The sequence below is a fragment of the Protopterus annectens genome, chromosome 3.part1 (assembly GCF_019279795.1).
Source record: "Protopterus annectens isolate FY-2018-M chromosome 3.part1, PAN1.0, whole genome shotgun sequence".
Classification (NCBI taxonomy): Eukaryota; Metazoa; Chordata; order Ceratodontiformes; family Protopteridae; genus Protopterus; species Protopterus annectens.
Window position 1 is genome coordinate 285,214,726 of NC_056732.1, and position 24,000 is coordinate 285,238,725.

Genomic DNA, 24,000 nt, shown 5'->3' on the forward strand with positions numbered 1-24,000 from the left:
ACAGTGGGATTGAGGTCCCCACCCATGGGCAGTCACCACTGCAACTTCACAGCCCTGAAGGTGGCTGTGCTGGGGGCTGAGCCACAGAGCCAGGCTGACTCTCTAATCATGACATGCGGCCCTTAAGCTGGCATAGAAGATCACCGAACTGCTCGTTGATCACTCTATGCACCATGACCCCGACCTGGCAACAGGAGACAGGTGCCTGTCTGTGCCCACTCCCGGGGGGGCAAGCCCCATCCCCTGAGGCAGTTCCACCCAAAGGTGGTGCAGGATCAATGGACAGGGAGGTCCGGGGATGGGCCCCAGACATGCTGGTGCCCAGTGCCTCGGCCAGCTGAGGTGGGATAGGTGGGTCTGCTGGGACTGGCCTTCTCAAGCGTGCTATAGTGTTTAGATTTCATCATCATATATGGGTTAGTAATAGTTAACACATTCCAGAGTTAGGTATAACAGCATGCATAGATATTCCTATTAACCCAGATACCAGATACGGAACAGTTGCATAGCAAACAAAACACATGCATATATGGGACTACAGTTGTAATAAGAACAGCATGCAGGTACGTTGATGACACCATGCCAACAATGTTGGAATAATTCAATATGGCACATGCATGGGAACTACTAAAATATTTATCAAACAATTGGACATTATCAGAGTCAGTACATACCAGTTGGGGTGGGTATGTTGATGATTGTTGAAGATAAGGTGGGGGGGAGAGAAAGATGTCAATTAACAAGTAGTATATTCCTGTAGTCCACATTTCTGTCCTAGTCATCAGTGCTGTTATCTGTACCTTACAAGTCTTACTACACTACCCTATAGCCTTAATTTGATCAGTGATATGGCTGTTGTCATCATTACACATGAACTGGTTTTACCTGCAGTATACACCTTTTACCTGGTATACCTGTGGAGGGAATGTTTGTTAACACTGACTGTACACATATGCCCGGATTCTGGGTTGATGTTTTGCACTATGCTATCCAACTCTTTCTGCACAGACTCTGGCCATGTGTTGACCACATGCTGGTGTGCCTGGACATATCTAGAATATTGCCCTCTTCCACCTTTAGTGACCTGACACACACACACATATACATGCTTTCCTACACAGTTATATTATGTAACACAGTGTGGGCGACAGTGACCAGTGACACTTTATTATTCAGAGAAACTGCAACACTCACAATCCCCTACAATACCAGGGTGGACAGTACCAGTACAGGTTATATTGGTCTGTATTTCTCAGCACAGTGTTCATATCCAATGTACCTGTGGGAGAAATGTTTGTTAGCACTACCTGACTGTTGCTACACAAAGTTCCAGATTACACATTAGTATTATGCACATACATCTCACTCTGTTACTGTACACACTCTGGTTACAGCTTGAAGCATGGGAGTGTAGATAGGCCATACTTGAAATATTACTCTCCTAACAGTTTTGAGGGTTGTTACAGTGACAGGTGTGTTCTCATGGTGGTTAACAATCACTTGTATTCCCTGTTTGCTGGCTACACATCTGGGATCATCCCACAGACTTACCAGGGGGACAGGTGGACAGGCAGCAGATATGGGCACATATACTGGACATTCTGGCCTCGTGTGTACAGTTATGGGGTATGAATCTGTATGCAGTCTACTTCCACTCCCAGGATTCAGATCATGGCTGTGTCTGCTAAAACTTAAACACTGTCCATCACAGTTGTGTCAGCTATATTAATATTGGTGTATATCTCCAATCTGCTTTCTGTCTTATTAATCCCCTGTGCTTATGCATGCTGACCTTGTATAACAACACTTTTATACAGAATTCCTAGACAGTTATATGTTGCAGGACAGTGTTCGTGACAGTGATGTGTAATGCCTCATTATTCAGAGCAACTGCATATCATTCTTGTATTTCTGGGCACAGTGTTGGTATCTGACAGACCTGTGGGAGGAATGTTTATTAGCACTACCTGAATGTTCCCACATACATTACCAGGTTCCACATTACTATTATGCACATACATCTCACTCTGTTACTGTACACATTCTGACCACAGCTTAACAATTTGGGGTGTAAATGGGACATACGTGGCTTCTTAGTCACATAAGGTATTGGGGAGTTGCTAGTGTGCCAGGTTTGTTGTCATAGATGTGTGTCAATCAGTTGTATTTCCTGTTTGCTGCCTATACATCTGGGATCATACCACTGATTTCTAAGGGGGATAGGTTGATAGGCAATAGATATGGGCCACTTTAATAGACATTCTGGATATATCTTTACAGTTGTGGGGTATGATTCTGTATGCAGACTACTACCACTGGCAGGATTCGAACTGTGGCTGTGTGTGCTAAAAAAACAACAGTTCACATCTCAGTTGCATGTGCTATTCACTTTTTGTTGCCTGCATTTTTTCTGTTTACTGTCTATGTGTCTCTCAGTTGTACTAAATGGCCTCTGAGGATTACACCTGTCATATACAGGCATTCCTACACATTCAATTTATGGTGCATGGTGTGGGCAACAGTGCTTAATACTACAGTACTATTACATGATTGCAAATCTACATTACCATATGATACCAGAATATACACATGCAGTCCAGTTGTTAGACCTGTTTTGTCAGGATATTACACTTTTATTGCCATACAAACAATATGAGACTCTTCCAGCCTTATTATCTAATGTATGCAGTACTTACCTTGAACAATACAGGTTTTATACTAGCAATTAATTTACTATTACTTTTATTTTTATTTTCTATCACAGTAAAAGCATGAGTATTACTGTCCTGCCTCACGTTGCAACCGTGCCAGGCGGCAGATGTGGGCCTCATGGTTCACGGCCCGCTCCGTTGCAGCTGTGGGGGACATAAGAGGAATATTTAGCCATATCTATCCATGATATACCTGAGCTGGCACTTATTACACACATACTGGGGTGATACTTACACACGTCTGGAACATCCCCTGATGCTCTAGCCTCTTGGAGCCACTCCGTCAAGAGGTCCCCCTTCCACTGCTTCAGGTCAGCATAGTGGTGCCTGACCTGCTCACCAGTTCGGGGTATGCCAGTGGCACTGGAGAGGTCATGGGAGATGGTCCCCAGCCTCCACTTTATATTGGAAGCCCTGGTACTGGCCCTGCAGCAGTCTCTGTGCATGGTCTTTAACTAGGAGTCCTGCCATGACCTTGGACCCCTGGATGCACCAGCACTGCACCCGGAAGTGCACTCCTTCTCCCCTCACTGACTTAGTGCCTGCAAGGGGAAGCTACAACCAGTTGTGAGATGTATTCCCGCCTCTTGGGTTTAAGTAGGGCCGATTTCCTGCACTTTTGCTTGATTGGCCGGTTTTGAAAAAGCTAAGCTATGGGTAAACCTGCTTACCTAAGGCTGGCATTGTTTAAAGGAGTACACTACTGGGCACAAAGAGTTAGCTGGTTTACACATTGCTCACACCTCCTAAGCTGGCCTGTGCAATGCTTAGCATTGTTACATTAGACCTTCATTATAATGCCTTTTGGGCATTGTGTTATCATTCATTACACCTTATATGTATGCCTGGTATCCCTGATTGATGTATATGTACACTCTGTGGGGTCCTTGTGTTTTATTGGGGACTTCAACACTCTATTACTATTAAACCTCAATTCTGGGCATACTGCTGTACTCCAGTTCACATATTTATGTTATTTAGTGGGTTATGGCTCATATAACTGTATACTGATGCCTTTCACAGGTTAAATTTGGTTATACTATGGTGAGGACATGTTTACTACTACCTCATTCTTCTGTACTTCTGTGATGGCTTGGTGGATGACTACTGGGACTATGGTGTATAGGGTCCTGGGTTTGAGACCTGCATGGCTGTTTATTTTGTTGATGGCCAGAACAAGGGCTGTTGGATACAGAGTGATTAAGGCACTTTTGAGCAGTTGAAAGCGGGTTCATAGGTTCATAGGTAGATACTAGGCTATCTGCCCGAAGGCATTTATAAGCCTAGCCAGAATGTGTTGGCTTTCGCCGCCTCCTTAGATTAGTTCTCTGTGCCTTTGTCCAGCAGAGCCACTGAAGTGATCCCTGGGGTAAACTTTCTGTTTCCCATCCACTTGTCAAGGTCTCTCTTTAAGAGTGTTAGCGAGGAGCTCTGCCTAATGTAGATTGGAATCTTGTTCCAAAGCATGGGAAGCCTCTGTGACAGGAATCTATCCCTCCAGCACATTCTATTTATTATTGTGGTGAGGTTTAGATCCCTAGAGCGTGTGGCTTGAGGGGATAAGCTTTTCTTTAGGTGGAGCATGTCCATCAGTTCTGGGTTTGACATGGCCTTGTATGTCAGGCAGAGATCACGTCTGAGTAGGCGATATGCAACTGAGTACAGCTGGAGTTTCTTCAGTCGAGCTGCATAGGGCATCTGTTTGAGGCCAGTGATCCTCTTGGTGAGGTACTTCTGTGGTCTTTCCAGTTGTTGCAGGTGTCTTGTAAGATATATCCCAAATGGGGCGTTGTACTCTATGATGGGTCTGATGAGCGATGAGTAGAGGGGCACAATGACCTCTTTTGACCTGGATGCGAACCCTTTTGTGATAAGGTGTGCCATGTAGAAGGATTTTCTAACCACTTTGGCAATGTGATTATCAAAGGAGAGTTTACTATCTACTTGGGTCCCCAGATCCCTTATTACATCTTCCGTATTTAGGGGACTACCACCTATGTGGTAGTTTGTGGGTACTTTGTTTTTTCCAAAGGGGATTATTATGCACTTTTTGGCATTTAGCTTGAGGCCATGATTTTGGCAACAGGAGTCTGTCTCAGTGAGACCCTTTTGGAGGATGTCTGTGTCAGCCGGAGATTAAATTATAGCTCCTAGTTTGCAGTCATCTGCGAACTTGGTCAGCCAAAGTCCTCCTGTGCTTGCCAGTACCTCTGAAAAGTATATGCTGAATAGGAGGGGTCCTAGGACTGAGCCCTGGGGAATGCCATTTGTAACCTGTTTAGAGTCAGACCTAGCTCCTGCACCTCTTACCATGTGGGTTCTGTCTGTGAGCCAGTTGACAACCCATCTTGTGACGTAGGGATTTATGTTCAGGCTGGTGAGCTTGTCTATAATACCAGAATGGGGAATGGTGTCAAAGGCCTTTTCGAGGTCTAGGTAGGCTGTCTGTACCACCTTACCCTCGTCTATAGCCTTGGTAACTGTCTCAAAGAAGTCCACCCTGGTTTAGGAGGCATGATCTGCCCTTAACAAAGCCAAACTGGGTAGGGTCCAGTGTTTGAAGGTTCCCAATGTCTCTGTTAATGAGTTTCATGATGATGTGCTCCATAGCCTTGCAGACCAAGCTAGTCAGGCTTATAGGGTGATAGTTCCCAGGGTTTGTTGTGGCTCCACCTTTGTGGAGCGGAATAACTGTTGCTGTGCGCCACTCTATGGGTATGTAACCTGTGGAGAGGCTAAGTTTGAACAGTGTGTTTAGGTGAAGGGTTAGTTTGTCTTTGAGCTCATGTAGGATGCAGCCTGGGACACCGTCCGGTCCCATTGATGCAGTGTTTTTGGCTTTGGAGAGGGCTGTTTTAACCCGAGAGTCTGTGATTTCAGGAGCTCTACATTCTTCTGGTATGGTTATGGGCCCTTTTGGGGGTGAGAGGGGGGGTGAAGTTTGCCCTGAACCTGTCTGCCAGGATGTTGGCAATATCGATTGGTTCAGTGTATTTTGCACCATTCTGCACTAACTCTGAGCAGATCTGAGCATTGCCACTTAGAATTTTTGACATAGCTAAAGAATGCCTTGTGGTTATCTTTGGAGTCCTTGGCAATTTTTCTTTCGAAACTCGCCTTGGATGATTTTATGAGGGATCATAGTTTCTTGCTGATAATGATCAGTGATGTCTTCCTTTCTTGGGATTTTACTCTTTTCTGTACTAGTTTCCTCCTTCTATTGTATAGCTTGTTTATGGCAGGAGTCCACCAGACTGGTTTCCTTTTCTTAGAGGAGTGAGTCTTGCTTTTACTTGGGATAGCATGATCCATGCATTTTTGTAGTTGCCCGTAGAATGCATTAGTAAAGGATTTTGCAGCTTGGACAATGTTATCCTTTAGTATGGGGGCTTTGAAGCTTTCCACCTCGGTCTTAAGTAACGTGAAGTTTGCTTTTGAAAAGTATTTCATGGTGGATTCCTTGTCCGGGGGTGAGGGTGGAATGTGGATATCCAAAGTGATTTGTTTATGGTCAGATCTAACCAGTGAGGGGTTGACCTCCGGTGTGGAGCATCAGTCACCCATGTTGGTGATGACCAGGTCCAATATGTTGTCACCTCTGGTGGGCATGTTGACCAGTTGATTCAGGGCATTTGAGTTTATAAATTCTAGGAACTGTTGGGCAAGGGAGTTAGTACTTGAGTAGTTCTCCCAATTAATGTTTGGGTAATTGAAATTACCCAATTTAGGGTGTTTGGTAGGACCGTTATATTTCCCAGTGTTTCCAGAAATGCGGAATGGGGGTCCTGGGACATGGTGGGTGATCTATAGCAAGCTACAATTTGAATTGCAGTTTTGCCCATTGTTAATTGCATGTGGATGATCTCTGAAGCATCGTGCTGTACCACTAACCTGGAGGTGTGGGTATCCTTGATGAATATCGATACGCCCCTGCCTTTTGTATATCGGTCCGGGTTCTGTGGCCGAAGTGTATGGTATGAGTTGTAGCCAGGTAGTGCTGGAGTGCTCTCTGGAACCTTAAACCAGGTTTCTGTTACTGCACATATTTCAGTTTTCTCCATAATGAGGAGTGCCTCGAGTGCGTGCATTTTGAGGTTTAGACTTCTGGCATTGAGTAGCATTACCCTCAGTTTTTTGTTACTTGTGCTATTTATGGCAGTGGGTTTGTCTTTTGAGCCTTGCCTAAAAAAGGCACTATGGGGGTGGCAAGAGCCTTGGCCAGTATTTGAAAGCCTAAGGGTGACAGGTGCAAGCTGTCTCTAGCGAAGCAGCGTAGCTTGTCGAGCATGTCATCCCAGGCAGACAGACACTGGATCCCCTTTGAATGACACCAGAAACTTAGCCAATTGTTGAAATTGATATTTTTTTCTTTATACTGTGGTATCATTCTTGGTGAGGCAGGATGCTACTCAGGGTCAGGGTCATACCGGCCTGGCTACAAGATCAGAGAGCTCTTCCATGTATCTTTTCATGTAGTCCAGGGAGGTATGGCTCAGGTCATTCACACCAACATGGGCAATGACAGAGTCGTATTTGTACTTGTTCTGGAGTGACCTGAGTTTTTGTATTATGTGGCGGATCCTGGCACCTGACAAGCTTGCATGATGGTAAGCACTGCTAACCTGCCATTACATCTGCTTACAGAGAGTTAGGTTTAGAATTGCTTAGCCAGTGTAGGCATTGCTTACCACTATGCAAACAGGCTTAAGGCGGCTTACTAGTGCTTACATATGCTTACTACTGCTTATTTGTGCTTAGACCTGCTTACTAGTGCCTTATTCATTATGACACTGACACCTCACATGTGCATTTACTGCAGTACTCCAGTTCATAAATATATGTTATTTAGTGGGATATGCAACAAAAATATTGGTCATAACATGCTTTGCCATGTAAAATAGAATGTGCTGGAGTGGGACGCAAACTGGGAACGCCTGCTTATTAGGCAAATGCCCTGCCCACTACACTAGTGCTGTGCTGTTTTATTTGCATATATCTTCCTTGTTATCCTCTTCTGCCTTTTAAGCTGCTTTAACAGTAGTTAAGTGATGGGCACACCCACGCACCTATGGTTAGCATCAATTGGATTTAAAAAAAAAAAAATAGGGTTTCTTCATTTTATTACTGCATTCTTTTGCTGTTATACACAAGGGGGACTGTTGGTGGTGATATACGGTCACCTGTGAGCAGTCTCACTCATTGCATACCCCTTTCTACTGTTCTGCATTGCAGGGGCGTGTTTATTCTGAGAGCTCTGCTCTCAGACACACCCCCTGCACTCTTACATGCTCCATGTAAGCCTATGAGCTCGGGCAGCGCGCCTTATTAATATGCATGGCGTGCTGCCGTCCTGCTCCTAAATGGTCGCTTCCATGCAGGACTAAGCTAGTCCTGCACGGAAGTTTAGTAAATCCGAGGGAGAGTCTTTGAACATTTTTTTTAATTTATGAGAATCACTTTGTAGCTCATGGGACCTTCATTTATAGTGCCTTTTTAAGACAATACCAATCTGATAAATCTACCAACATAACAAAATAAGCAAAGGAAATTATGAAGGTTTTAATGATCAATGTTATGAGCCTGAACAAGAAACCCAACTCCCTACAAGCCTTTCTCACCCTGGAAGACATTGACGTCTGTGTAGTGACTGAGACACGGTTTAAAACAGCAGAGAGCACTGTGGCTGAGTAGGGATATTTTATTTATTTATTTTATTTTACATTTGTTGACCGGGATAGTCCAACTGGATACATGTCCATTTTCAGTGGAGGACCGGGGAGAAAAGCTCCATGGTAAGCAGTTTAGATTAAAAATACAGTATTTACAGTAGTTAACATACCTAAACAAGCAGTTAAGTTTAAGATAGACTATTTACAGAGGTTACATACATAAGCAAGGTATAGAAGTTCTAGGGTTAAAGTAAATCCCGAGAGTAGGTCATCATTAAGTAACACAGGTCAGCTAAAAATACTGTCATTAACTCATACAGTAAGATTCAGATGCAATATTTACAGTGTTTACATACCTAAACACGTTAGAGCTAAACGTAGTATACGTCAGGATTAGTGTCACAGGTAGGCTAAATTACTGTTTTTAACTCATTGTAAAGGAGAGTTATTCAGGTTTGCTACATTGACTTATCCAGTTTAGTGTCAAATGTTTGAGTCTAGTCTTAAATTGACTCAGGGTGGAGAGCAAAATAATTTCAGGTGGGAGAGAGTTTCAGGATCTGCCTACAGAGTTGGCGAAGAGAGAGTCACCAGCAGAATTATTAGTTTTGATAGTCTGGATTAGTAGTTTATTAGGGGATCGAAGAGGTCGGGGATTGTGATAGGGGGTGCTAATATTTTTAAGAGCAGGAGTATTGTCCGGATTATAAAGGATCTTATGGGCAATAATCAGAAGGTTATACTGGATCAAGCTGGGTAATTCTAGCCACCCAAGCTGGTTTAGGATAATACAATGATAAGTCCTATAAGGCATTCCAGTGGCAAATCTGGCAATGTGGTTGTAGCAGATAGAGAGTTTGTTAAGGACAGACTTGTTTAGATTGGAGAGTAATGGGGATGCACACAGAAGAGTTGAAAGTAGGTGAGACCGAGCTATGGCAAATCTAGCAGAAGGGGTTAAGAAGGCTTTTATCCTGTAAACTGACCCTCATTTTTTATTGATGGTCTTGATGGATTGATTAATATGTAGGTTGAATTTAAGATTATTATCGATGATAACACCTAACAGTTTTGTAGAGGAGTCTGGGGAGATTATTGTTCCATTATTAGATTTTATGGTAAAAGTGAATGCAGTAGACCTATGTGTTGGTGAACAAAGCAACATTTTAGTTTTTTTGGGATTTAGGATCAGGCGACGACTGGAAAGACAGTTTTCACTTTTGTTGAAGGTGGTTTGTGTAGCTGACCACAGCTCTGTTGGAGATGTGGCCAATCATATCAGGGTGGAGTCGTCAGCGTATTGGATACAGCTGACTTTTGGGATAACAGGATAAAGGTCGTTAATGAAGATGGAGAACAGAAGGGGCCCTATTACAGATCCCTGGGGTGCACCTAGCATGTTGGGTAGTAGTTTAGAGAGTTTGTTTTGCCAAAGGACAGCCTGCTTTCTATCATTCAGATAAGATTGAAACCATTGAATGGCTTTAGTATCTAGGCAGAATGTTTTCAGGGTGTGGATTAGTAATTGGTGTTTGACCATATCAAATGCCTTGGAGAGATCCAAGAAGAGGGCAGAGGATATGTTATTATTACTGCGATTAAGATTTATGGTGTTGGAGAAGGCTAGGAGGGTTGAAGTAGTGCTGTGGTGAGGTTGAACCCATGCTGGGAGTCTGCCATGAGGTTATTCTGAGTTAGGTGGTGCATCAGTTGTCTATGGATACATTTTTCCATAATTTTTGCAAGTGGGGGTAATATAGCTGTTGGCCTATAATTGGAAAACTCAGTAGATCTGCCTCCTTTGTGAAGTGGGATTACATAGGATATTTTCCAGATGGAGGGGATATTGGCTTCTGCTATTGTTCGATTGATTAGTATTGAGATGTGGTAAGGAAAGGCATCAGCTGCTTTTTGTAGATACTCGGCAGGGAGTTGATCAGCGGAGAATGTAGTTGGTTTTAGTTTTTTAATCAAGGTACGGATGAGTGAGGTGGCAACTGGTTGGAATCTAAATGTGAGTTGGTTTCTAGTGGTGGTACCTTCATGGCCAGGGGAGCTGGGAGGTAGTTGGCTCGCTAGGGCTTGAATAGTCTCAGTAAAGAATCGGTTAAAACTGTCGGAGACTTCCTCAGAAGGTTTATCAATGGTGGCTACAGGGATTGGGGTGGAAGTTTGTCCAGGATGTAATAGTTTATTTAAACCTGCCCAGAACTTCTGAGGGTTATTTTGATTTATTTCCTGTCGATTATAGTAGTAGTTTTTTTGTCTTGTAAAATGTTTTTTTTTTTAGTGTTGTTCCTTAATTGCCTATATTTAATGCAATCTTGGGGGGTTTTAGTAGTATGCCATAATGCCCATGCCTTGTTTCTAAGGGTGATTTTTAGTTTAGACTCTTTGGAAAGCTATGGCGCAGTTTTTGCCTTAGTTCTTATTGAGTGAGCAGGTGCATGAGAATCAAGGATTTCTAGGAATTTGTTGTTAAAGTATGCCCGAGCGAAGCGAGGCTGAGCGGAGCGGGGCGTATACTGACTACAAGGTTTTCTAAGGCTTCCTAGAGCTGTATGGTAAGTATTTCAAGTTTTTAGTTTAATAGCTGTATTTTAAACTACTTTTAGGGTATTTGCTATATTTAGAATATAATTTTCAGGGTTCTAAGGTTAGAAACAGCAATGGTAATATAATTTTCAGGGTTTTTTAAGGTTAGAAAAAACTGTTGTTGAGTGCAAGAAGGTAAACTACTTTTACTTAGAACTAAGAGTAAGCCACATTGTTATGGGGGACAGACTATAGGTGCTTTAGACTAAGGTCAGCAACGTATAATTAAAAGGAGTACAGTTTTAAATTATTAACCTTGGCAGTTTGAAGTGGTCTGACTTCGGTTAAATGTTTTCAGACACAGTTTCTGCAGGGTAGTGTCCTTCAGGTAGGAGACCCCTTTTGGGTTAGGTATTTGAGGGGGCTGCCTCAAAATAAAAGTAAAGTAAGATAAAATCCTTTCTAGCACACAAACTATTCACCGAACAAGTAATCATTCACTTTAACTACAGAATTTACGGTAAGCTGCAAGCTACTAGCACTGTAGATACGTCTGTTACTTCATATGGGGATGAAACCTAAGTAAATGCGTGCTGTGTTTTGTTTTTGAGTCTACTTAACCACTTGCAGCACACTATATTTCTATATTTTCTGGTAATCTGTCCTTTATGAATCATTCAGGCTACTGTTCCACATGCAGCACACTTTAATTCACAGCTAGCAATTGACCAATCCTGTGCACTAATCCATTACCTTATCAGCTAATTTAACGAAGTACAAATGCAATAAAAAGGCACAACTATCTGCATTCTATCTCATGTAAAAAGGCATGATGCTTCTTTATGAGCTATCAGTTCAGCTAGTTTAAACGAAGTACATAAATGCAATAAAAGGCACAAATATCAGCATTCTATCTCATGTAAAAGGCACAATACTTGATTATAAGCGGTAAATTAGTGTTCTATCTCTTTTACACTTGCCGTTTTAACTTAATAGTATAAGTCAGAGAAAGCACTTGGTACATTCAATTACATTGCCATTTTTTCACAGAAATGGGAGCTAACAGTGATTTCAATACTTTAACAATGTCCAACTGCAAGAATATAATGGTTATAGCCGTAGTTGGCTTAGTACAGATAAACAGAATTAATAAATAACACTTTGTTGAGAAAACAACATACCATGTGGGAGAAAATGGCTGCCGACTGGGTCTGGAAGCACCGGGCATTTGAAAATGGCGGTTTCAGTAGGTGGATAAGAAATCTTGCATATGTAGTAATGCAGGGGAGGAGTTATGGGGCTTATACTGACTACAAGGTTTTCTAAGGCTTCCTAGAGCTGTACGGTAAGTATTTCAAGTCTTAGTTAAATAGCTGTATTTTAAACTACTTTTAGGGTATTTGCTATATTTAGAATATAATTTTCAGGGTTCTAAGGTTAGAAACAGTAGTGGTAATATCATTTTCAGGGTTTTTTAAGGTTAGAAAAAACTGTTGTAGAGTGCAAGGGGTATACTACTTTTACTTAGAACTAAGAGTAAGCCAAATTGTTATGGGGACAGACGAAAGGTGCTTTAGACCCAGGTCAACAATGTACAATTAAAAGGAGTACAGTTTTAAATGATTAACCTTGGCAGTTTGAAGTGGTCTGACTTCAGTTAAATGTTTTCAGACACAGTTTCTGCAGGGTAGCGTCCTTTAGGTAGGAGAGCCCTTTCGGGTTAGGTATTTGAGGAGGGCTGCCTTGGCAGTTTGAAGTGGTCTGACTTCAGTTAAATGTTTTCAGACACAGTTTCTGCAGGGTAGCGTCCTTTAGGTCGGAGAGCCATTTCAGGTTAGGTATTTGAGGAGGGCTGCCTTGGCAGTTTGAAGCGGTCTGACCAGTTAAATGTTTTCAGACACAGTTTCTGCAGGGTAGCATCCTGTAGGTAGGAGAGCCTTTTTGGTTAGGTATTTGAGGAGGGCTACCTTGGCAGTTTGAAGTGGTCTGACTTCAGTTAAATGTTTTCAGACACAGTTTCTGCAGGGTAGCATCCTTCAGGTAGGAGAGCCCTTTTGGGTTAGGTATTTGAGGGGATATAATGTCTTCCATTAGACCGGCTAAGGTGCAGGAGGGAGAAAAAGGTGGAGGTGTATCAGTCTACGTTCAGAAGAGACTCACATCAAGGCTGGTAAAGCAACATGATGCACTAGAGCTTCTTCATGTCCAAATAACCATCAGGAAGGCCCCACACCTTATATTAGCTAGTTATAGAACTCCTTCTATAACAAACAAAAGTCCCAATGCCTATCTACTTAGTATTACACCCAATAACATTTTCTTGGTGATCTAAACTATCCACCTATAGACTGGAAAATCTACACCACCACTAGTGCACAAGCACAGAGATTCCTGGACTTTTTCCATGCAAATGACCTGGAACAATTATTTAGAGTACCCACAAGGGAGAATAGCATCTTGGGTCTTGTCCTTACTAATATGGGAGTATCTTGCACCATCCCTTACATATCTTCATCACTTGTTAGGTCTGACCATAAAGCAGTCTCCTTCAAAATAAAACTGAAACCAGAGATCTGTTCTACCCAAGGTACCTTTAAACATTTCTTTAAGACACACTACCTACTCTTAAGTGATACATTGGCAAGCTTCAGATCCCCACAAAACTCAGTTAACTCCATTGAATATGTAGAGATATACACCCCCACACTTACCAACATGTAAACTGTTGCAGATATGCAGTTGTACCCAATAGGAACAAGTGCAAGGCAAACCCCAGATACAAGTCCACATGATGGTGCCAAAAAATCAACAAGCTTTTTAATAAAAGGAAAATAATTTTGACCAAACTTAAAAAGGATTCCCGGAATGTTAGAGCACTTGTCACTGAAATAAACAAACAACTTAGGAGCTTAATAAAATCCACCAAAGGCAGGTTTGAGTTTAAAATAGCTACCCAAGCCAAAGACAATCATAAGGCATTTTTAGTCATGTTCATTATCTCAAAAACACAACACAGCAATGCACTGAGCTGATTGCGAATGATGTACCTACACTGAAAACGAAGATATAGCTAACCTACTGGCCGATGAATTTAACTCTAACTTTATCCCCCTCTCCCCTTTGTCTATCCCTCGAGATATACCTGAAATGGGCTCATCTCCATCTATCACACAAGACCAAGTTCTAAAAGTGCTATCAAAAGCTAAAAATACTGCATCAATGGGTTCTGACAATATCCTTGGATGTGTATTAAACAGCATAAAGCACGATTTAGCCACACATCTAACAGCACTGCTCAGTCTCGATCTCCATACACATTTTGTACCAAGTGAATGTTGAACAGCTACAGTCATTCCCCTGCATAAGGGAAGGGAGGACCTTCCAGAAACCCAGGCAATTACAGCCCCATAAGTCTGACCAGCTTCATATGCAAAGCATGGAAAGACTTATCATGGAGCCAGACAATTACAGCCCCATACGTCTGACCAGCCTCATATGCAAAGCATGGAAAGACTTATCATGGAGCTAATCAATCAGGACATAGGGAACCTCCAAACACTAGAGCCTTCTCAGTTTGGATTCGTCAAGGGCACATCATACTTACTCAACCTGGTGGATTTGTTTGTAAACGTCACTAAAGCAATGGATGAAGGGAAAATAGTATACACCGAATACCTTGACCTGGCCAAAGCTTTTTACACAATTCTCCACTCAGGCATAATAGAAAAGTTAAATAAACTGGGAATAAATCCCTATGTCACTTGCTGGACTGTCAGCTGGCTCACAGATATGCAGATAATCAAAATAGGAGAATATATAAACAAAGGGATTGTGTCTAGATCTAGGGATAATCAAAATAGGGGAATATAGAAACAGATTGTCTGTAGATCAAGGGATGCCATTTTCCCCATTTACTTAGGCCTCATTAGGCCATTCATGGAATATAATGTCCCTTTTGGCATGTCTTTGTCCAGATACGCACAACAAGTGGAACGCCCACAGAAGTATGTTACTAAAAAGGACACAAGTGCTAAACGACATTTCCTACATATACTGACTGAAAACCCTGTCACTATCCTCAATATTCTTCAGACTTCTAAGAGGTGACCTGTGCCTGGCATAGAAGAATTCTCTGACCCATTACTAATGGATTTTCTGTACATCAGCAAGTCAAGTCATTTAACCTCGTGAAAGGCAGTTCCACATCATGTATAGTGGCCCATTGTCAGTGCTGAAAAAGAGATGCACTGCCCTGTCCCATACACTCTTTATGCTCATGCACTAGAGTGCATCAATAGTGCATACTGGTATTCCATGCAAACTACAGCATACACCACCAGTTCACATGTATCTTCTCAGATATAGACTTCAGCCAGTCTTACTGTCTCTCTACAACATTCTCTGCCACTGTAAAAATCAGAGTGGATTGTGAGCACACAGTACACAATGCCACTTTTTCTTCCTGTGTTGCACTGCTTATTGCCAAAAGCATTCCGTTGCATAAATGATGCAGTCATTGGGTTGTATGGCTCAAACATTTTGATACCAGTATGATGCATGGCAGTTGGAATGTGCTTGTTGTCTAAGGCAACCTAAGTGCTCATAATTTGCTGTACAGGTTGTACCCCATTTACAAAATAAGAGTAAGCAGCAGAATTTGCTAATGAAGGAATAAGGAGATGAATTACATGCTAATGAAGCAAATCATCATGGTGGTCATTCAGAAATGTATTACACCGGCACCTACACAACTCAATTCCTTTAGCCCTGAATTCCAACAGTCTTTGGAATACAGCCACAGCACTGATGTTGCTATCATTAATTTGTATGTGCAACAGGCTTTAATACAATATGTTACCTCCCAGACATAAAGTATTTAGACCACATTTGACCTACCATAGACTTTATCAGATAGACATAATAGACCACTACAGAGTGGACAGGGATACCATACAGCACACAGAGAACATATGTTGCCCTTACCTGAGGTCCCATGGAAATCATGGAAAACCCATCTCAGTGGAAACCAAGGTATGTGTGGCATTACTAGCTAAAGGCACTTTTCTGAGACCCACAGGGGACACACAGGAGATGTCATAGGTCTCAGCTTCAAGAATACTACATCAATTTCACAATGCAATGTTGCAGTCTGTAAGGGAGCATATTCAGTTTCCACATACCTCAGAGGAGAAACCTACTACCATGCAAAATTTCTGTGCCTTAGTATGTTTCCCTCAGGTTCTGGGGGCCATATACTGCACACATATATAAATAAAAGCCTCACCTGGTGACAGGGGAGAAGGTACATAAACAGAAAAGGCTATCACTCCACTAACTAGGAGAGTGGGAGGTTGGCATAATGGTTAAGGTGCTTGCCTTACAGGCACAAGGTGCAGAGTTTGATTCTCACATTGGGTAATTGGCTAGGTGTAAAATGGCCCACATGGGCAGTTAGCCTAGTACTAACCTATGAACTGTCAGGTGGTCTATAATCCACATCTGTGACCTGTACCTAAGGTTTTTCTGGGGGCAACTTCCCTCATAGACATCTAGTTGGGGGTACAGGTTATGCACTGGAACTTTGGCTCATGACACCCATGAGAAACTCACACAAACCCACTGATGAAGGTTACAATGATGCACATGCTCAGGCTAGAAATATTATAGAGCATGAGTTTGGACTGCTCAAGACATGTTTCCATTGTCTAGATACATCTGGAGGTACCCTGCAGTATGACCCAGCCACATCTGCTCCATAATTACATAATATTATTGTTAGGAAACAGTTGCAGCAGGGAGAATAAGACTAGGGACTGCAGTTCTTGGCTCCACGGGCAGGCCTAGCTGGGCTATCAGACACAGATGAAGAACCAGCAACTGGCCTGGGAATGATCATGGTGGACGGAGTTGTGTACAATAAGCTATGGTCCTGACTAACAGACAGAGAATAGCGCACACACTCACTACCTATGTAAAAATATAAAGAAGCTAAGCACATACAAATGGTAACAGTGATGCATGCAAAATTATCAGCCTTTGTTTACCCATGAACTGGCTGTGTTCTGTGAGCATCCAATAGAGGCAGCCCCAGAACAGACAACTTTATCAGCAGCATTAATCAAGGTAAATGAGATCCTGTAATGTGCCCTCACTGTACTTCACTAAAATAAAATGTTACTCAACTATACAACAATGTCAACAGTAACCTATGAGTGATATATACAACATAAAAATGAAAACTATGAAGCTACTAAAAGGAATGTAATGGCTTTTGTATGCATATGTATACAAGCTGTGCATCAATCTAAAGCAAGCCCATGCCAAACAAACCTGCAAAGGTTAGGTCAGTTTTGCCATCATCCATATAGATACTCAACCATACTTATGCATCCCTAATAACCAGAACATACAGACCATAAGAACATAAGACACAAATGAGAATATACCATCCAACAGAGGATACCAAACACATATTGCCCAAACATTTATGCTTGGCCTGCTCACAAGTGTGCATTACACATAAAAGTTGCCCCAAGTAAGACCCTCCAGCAGTGGTCAGGGAAATGTCAACATCATCTGCAAAAGATGCTGAGCAAGCATTAAATTATTAGTAGGACTGTATTACTACCAACACTACTACAACTATAATTACTATATACTTTCTATCTGCTTTCTATATACTATCTAAGTAGCTAAATGGGTAGAGTTCTGGCTTCATGTGTCCTGGGTTCTAGCCCATAGTAGCTAGAATATATCTGTAATGGCATGTTCTGTTCAGGGGAAACAGGTTCTGACTTTGAGGGAACATGGGCGAAGTTCTTGGCTAAGCTTATAAGGGCTCTGGGCCATTAGCTTAGTATCATCCTATGAACCTATGAATTAGGAGCCCAGCAAATAAAATAACAATATCAAACTTAAGCAGAATAAAACAAAAATGCCATTCAGTACATACTCCATGATGAAATTAGACATACGAGTAAGTGAGTAGTACTTATCCACTCTGTGCATCAGACAAACCCCAAGATACAAAGAAATGTGCAAAAGGCAGGGCACAGTCATCATCACTTGCACAAGCTAGGGGTCACAGTACTGCAAGCCTGACAGAAAAAAGTGTTTGTATGTGAGGGAGAACTCAGGTTAACAGCAAGTATGCACTGTTAGGGTCAGTAGCATTAGATATAAATAATGCAAATGTTACAAATTATAAGTGTATGTATATGTGTGGCTTTGAAGAACACAGCCAAAATATTTGTGCTAGCACTACTCCTTGGCATCCTGGATAGGTGTGAGCCATGTGTAGTAGAGGATTCAGTTCACTGCTGCCACCTCTGGGCATGTGAACTACCTCTGCCAGGAGTTGTACTGCTAGTTCCATGACTCCGGCTAGATGTCAGTGTGCTATCTGAATGTGAATGATGTTTGCTGAATGAGCTTTCATCATGACTAAATCCATGACTACAACCACATGGCCTACCATGTCAGGATGTGGACACCTTAATCTCTGATGGAGCAGTGGAAGTAGTACCACTATGGGAATGGGATCTGGCATAGTCACATCATTGAACATCAGCTAACATCTGACAATATAGAGGTTCTCTGGCCACATGGATGTTGATCCTCCCTGAGCAGATCTTCCATAACGGACACTGCACTATCCAGTGTGTCATTCATCTGGTCCATGGATTTAGACACACAGTTCATGCAGTATTGAATAACAGAATACATGAAATGTAGTACTTTGACTATGTCTTACAAGGTCTGGTGGAACTTACCAGTACATCCATGATGGCAATGCACATACATTTGGTGGCAGCTACTGATGCACCAACACCAGTGGGAAATGTATGCCTCCCCTGAGCATCTCTACTAATGTCCCTGTATGGCACTTCTACCTCATGATGACTCTGCCAGCTCTGCAGCAGGGGGTAATAAAACTACCCTGATCAACTGAGTCACCTACAATCTGTCCTATCTCAGATGTCTCTGCATCTTCGGTATGTGAAGGCACACCGACTGTGTCCATACTCTGGGGAGGGGATGTTGGAGCCGCAGTCTCATTGTCAGACATGCCCTCTACAAACCCAGACTGAGCCTGTTCATCACCGCCATCACCATGAGAGGATATCAGTACTCTGACATCAGGTGATAGGAGCTCTACCATGCTAGTGATAATCTCATCTGTTATTATACCAATAAAACAGGAAAAAAAGGAAAAATACAGGAAGAAATGGTCAGGCATGTGCTACCTAAACCTGAATAAAGCAATAAGAGATGTAAGTGCAAGTAAACATTTCACTAAGGTATATTTAAAGATCAATGCACAAATGAAGAAAATTAAAAGGTGTGCCCATGCCATGTGCAAGTGGTTGTGGAACCGCAATACCAGATCTGCATAGACAAACAAAATGGAGATCGATACAGGTATGATAAAAATTAAACAGAAGATGACCAGTGAAACACAACTATTATAACTCTAACCCAATTTTATCATATGTATCTCTCTGTGTCTCTCTCTCACGCTCTCTTTCTCTGTGTGTGTGTGTGTGTGTGTGTGTGTGTGTGTGTGTGTGTGTGTGTGTGTGTGTGTGTGTGTGTGTGTGTGTGTATATATATATATATATATATATATATATATATATAGATCATACCTACAGCATCAGCAGTAGACACACTGTGGCTGTATTCCACCTCCGCCCTATGTCCAGCACAGCTTTGGCAACTAATCTTAACTGCCTAGATCCTTTATAGTCATCAGGAATACGTCTATTTCAGTGAGTGGTGGCTTGGTAGCAGGACCACCCCTAGTAGCTTTCTGTTCCTGTGCAACAGAACTAGTTCTCTTTGTCATATTTTTAATCATATCACTGGCCCTGTGCCTCCTAGTCTTGCAGTCACTGCCATGGCTACCCGCAGTGCTCGCATCATTGACAACCTGCTACCAAACATGGTCACAGAAGTGCCTGTTAGCTAACATTTTTGCTAATATGTGTGATCCACATAGGTGGAAGGCCTATAACCTCATATTTAACATCTGAAAATGCAGCTTTACATGGCACAGCTGGCTTGGGTGCCATATCCCTGTAGTGAAATAAAAGAAAAATGCAATCAGACAAATCAGCTGGGGCTGTATGCATACAAGCTAATCAACAATGGAAAGAAAACAAATATAATTATGCAGGCATCATCTTTAAAATCTTTTAATGTTGAACATGTATGAATACAGACATCTAATTCATACCTGTAAAATTCCCCATCCTTGCCACCAATAACAGAACAAAATAAGTAGAAATAAATGTAATTATATCTGGAATATAGAATAGCATTAGCAATGAAACAAGTATATGAAATAACACTTTAGCCTCAAATAAGTTTCTAAAGTTATTCATGTGTTAACAATCTCAATGGAATATGTAGATAGCACTCAGGTATATAATAAAAAGCAAGACCTCCTACAATAACCCATCCCCTCAGCAACCACAATGACAATAACATAACTCTTCATAATGGAATAAAAGTATGTCAGGCATATACAACACCCTTATCATAGAACATTTTCAAAAATGTCACTTTAAAATACTTAAGTTTCTGAAGTTAAAAATGTGTTCACATCCTCAGAGAAATGTTTTCAGAAACACATGCATAGAAGTAGAGGATTATTGCAATAGCCACACATGTTATACTTTCCTTATAAACATCACTGTACAAAGTGTAGCCATTACACAGACAATGTGCAAGGAATACTTACTAAAATCATAGCATGAGCTTCACTGCAGACAACGCAGCTGAGCACTGAGCATCACCACACTCCTTCCCCAGTCCATAGTAGAATAAACTCCTTTGTTTAGTTAGTCGAGTTAGTCCTAGAGCAAGAGCTAATCCAACTTGCCCACTTCCCAACTAATACTTATGATTTAACCTTCTACAATGGACAGTCAGTTTCCCAACATTTCACCAGCTAGCTTGATTGACATGGGCATCCTAGGGCAATGTAGTAATTGCCTCATGTATACTGACAACCACTTGATCTTAAAGCAAGCAAATACAGTATGTGAGAGATGTAACTATACCATGAAGCTGGAATCAATCCTCTCATATAACAATAAACAAGACATCAAATAGGTTGTCAGCACACACATACCTCTCCTCTCACACAAGACAAGGTCAAGTCATATAGACTCAACTACGTGGAGGTACTAAGAGCTTACCAAAGGACCACAGACCTCCCAAGTGCAAACAGATCACACATACTGGAACACAAACAAACTCCACTTCACATAGCCACACACATATAAGTGTCTAACAAATAAGCCCCTAGGGCAAAATCCCTCAAAACCTAAAGTTCTTGTCATAGGTGATTCCATAGTGAGACACAGAGATGTCCCCCTCACCAGGCTGGACAAGGAGAAAGTCATGGTTAGTTGCCTGTCAGGTTCCAGGATCCATCAAATCACACACACTCAAGTCTCTCCACAAGTACCATTATAACTCTGTCATAGTACATGTTGGAGTGAATGACTTGAGACATACTTCTCTGGACTTCTGGACTATATGAAGAGACATGACTGAACTCTCAGATTATGTGTCTCAGGCAGGTAAGTCCCTAGCACTAAGTAGCATTTTACCGTCACCCAGGATGATGCCACAATACAGACAAAAAATGATTGACTTCAACAATTGGCTTAGCTTTTGGTGGCAATCCAAGGGGATTCAGTATCTGTCAGCCTGGGAAGACATGGTCGACAGACCACGCTGCTTTGCCAGAGAGGGTCTTCACTTGTCTTCTCTAGGTTTCTGGATACTGGCAAAGATGCTTGCCTCCCCCATAGTGCCATTTTTAGGCAATGTCAAAACATGTTGTAAAGAAATCCACTCGAGACAAACTCAGTGTTATGCTTTTTAATGTTAGGAGTCTCAACTGAAAACTGTACTCTCTGGAAGCACTCCTCACCTTGGAAGATGCTGACATCTGTGCAGTCACTGAGACCTGGTTCAAGGCCACAAAGAGCACCCCAGCCATACAAGGCTGCAATGCCTTCCACACGTTCAGACCCCAAAATGAGCAAGAAAGAACAAAAGGTGGAGGTGTATCCATCTTCATTATATCCAAATACACCTTGAGACTAGTTAAACAATAGGAGTCTCTAGAGCTACTCCACATACAATTAAATATAGGTAAAACACCCTGCCACATCATTGCTAGCTACAGGTCCCCCACCAAGAACCAAGAGAAACACACTAACTACCTGGACTTGCTAGAATCACTCCCTATACAGTCACTTTCATCATGGGAGATTTCAACTATCCTTCCATAAACTGGACAACATACGCAAGCAGAAATGTGATCACCCTGAGGTTGCTGGAATTTGTTAATTTGAATGCTCTGGAACAGTTAGTCTGCACCCCTACAAGGGGCTCAAATGTCCTGGACCTGGTACTCACCAGCATGGATGTCACTACACTACCCTCTGTGTATTGCTCTCTCTGGTGAGGTCAGACCATAAATCTGTCTCATTTGAAGTAAAGATCAGACTGGACACCCCAACAGGAGCAAACAAACCAAAATATTTTTCCAAAGCAAACTTTAGTTATTAAGCGAGGATAAAAAGTTTCAACCCCTCCCCACTAACACAGCCAACAATGACTCCTATGCAGATGAGTATATAAATGCCCTGTATAGACATTTAAACAGTTGTATAGACTCAGTTGTACCTATCAGGATCAAAAGCAGGTCCTCCCAAAGAAACAGGCCTCTGTGGTGGACTGCAAGTATAAATAGGTTATATAACAAAAAGAAAAAAAACTGTTGTCCAAGAACAAGAGGGAACTTACTTACCACAGGAAGAATATCCTCCACATCTTGAGCAAGCAAATCAGATATCTTGTAAAGTCCTCTAAAGCCAATTACAAGGCTAAATTAGTATCCCTAGCTGAAGACAATCATAAGGCTTTCTTTAGCCATGTCTGAAATCTTAAAGGGAATGCCCAACTATGTGCCCAACTGACTGTGGACGGTACTACTCACACTGAATTTGAAGAAATTGCCAACCTGCTGGCAGACAGATTTGGTGCAAATTTCACCACCCTGTCCCCACCAGACAGACCCAAAGCATCTCTGTCGCCAGTCCACTACCTAGCATCTCCAAACAGCAGGTCATATCTGCCCTCTCCACAGCCAAAAACACAGCCTCCATGTGATCAGATAGCATCCCAGGCTGCTTACTTAACAATCTAAAACAAGACCTAGTGGAACTGCTTGCCACTCTCTTCAACCATAGCCTGAGCACTGGCTTTGTTCCAGCAGAGTGGAGAACAGCAACAGTAATCCCCTTACACAAAGAGAGTCCATCAACCGACCCTGGGAACAATAGACCCATAAGCCTAACCAGCCTTATCTGCAAGGGCATGGAAAGAATCATCATGGACCTTATTAACAAAGACATAGGCAATCTCCAAACTCTTGACCTGACCCAGTTTGGCTTCATTAAGGGCAGATCTTGCTTATTAAACCTGGTTGACTTCTTTGAGAATGTCACCAAAGTCCTGGATGAGAGCAAAGCAGTGCATACCACCTATCTTGATTTAGCAAAGACCTTCAATACAACCCCCACTCAGGTATCATTGAGAAACTCTCCCAGCTAGGGATTAATACTCAGTACTCATAACCCCTGTCCAGATAACACTCCTCTTGAAACAGCCACCTTACTTAACTTATACTTTATTGATACTATTAGTAAACTAATCCCAAACTCCATCTCCTCTAACCTCTGCATCCCCCCCCAGTTCTAACCATAACAAATCCTTTTCATTCAAAAATGTACCTACAAACTACATCAAACACATCCTCTGCTCAAACCTTGCTCTCCCTCTGTGGACAACCTTCCTCCACTCTTTATAAGACTTGCATGGTAAACTCCATAGCCCACCCTGTAGCCATACTCATAAACCACTCTCTGTCTGAATCCACCATCCACTCACTATGGAAACAGTTATTTACTATACCCATTCACAAAGGAGGTAACTCTACTGACTTAACTAACTACTGCCCCATAGCTATATTATCCCCCCTGTTAAAAATACTAGAAAAA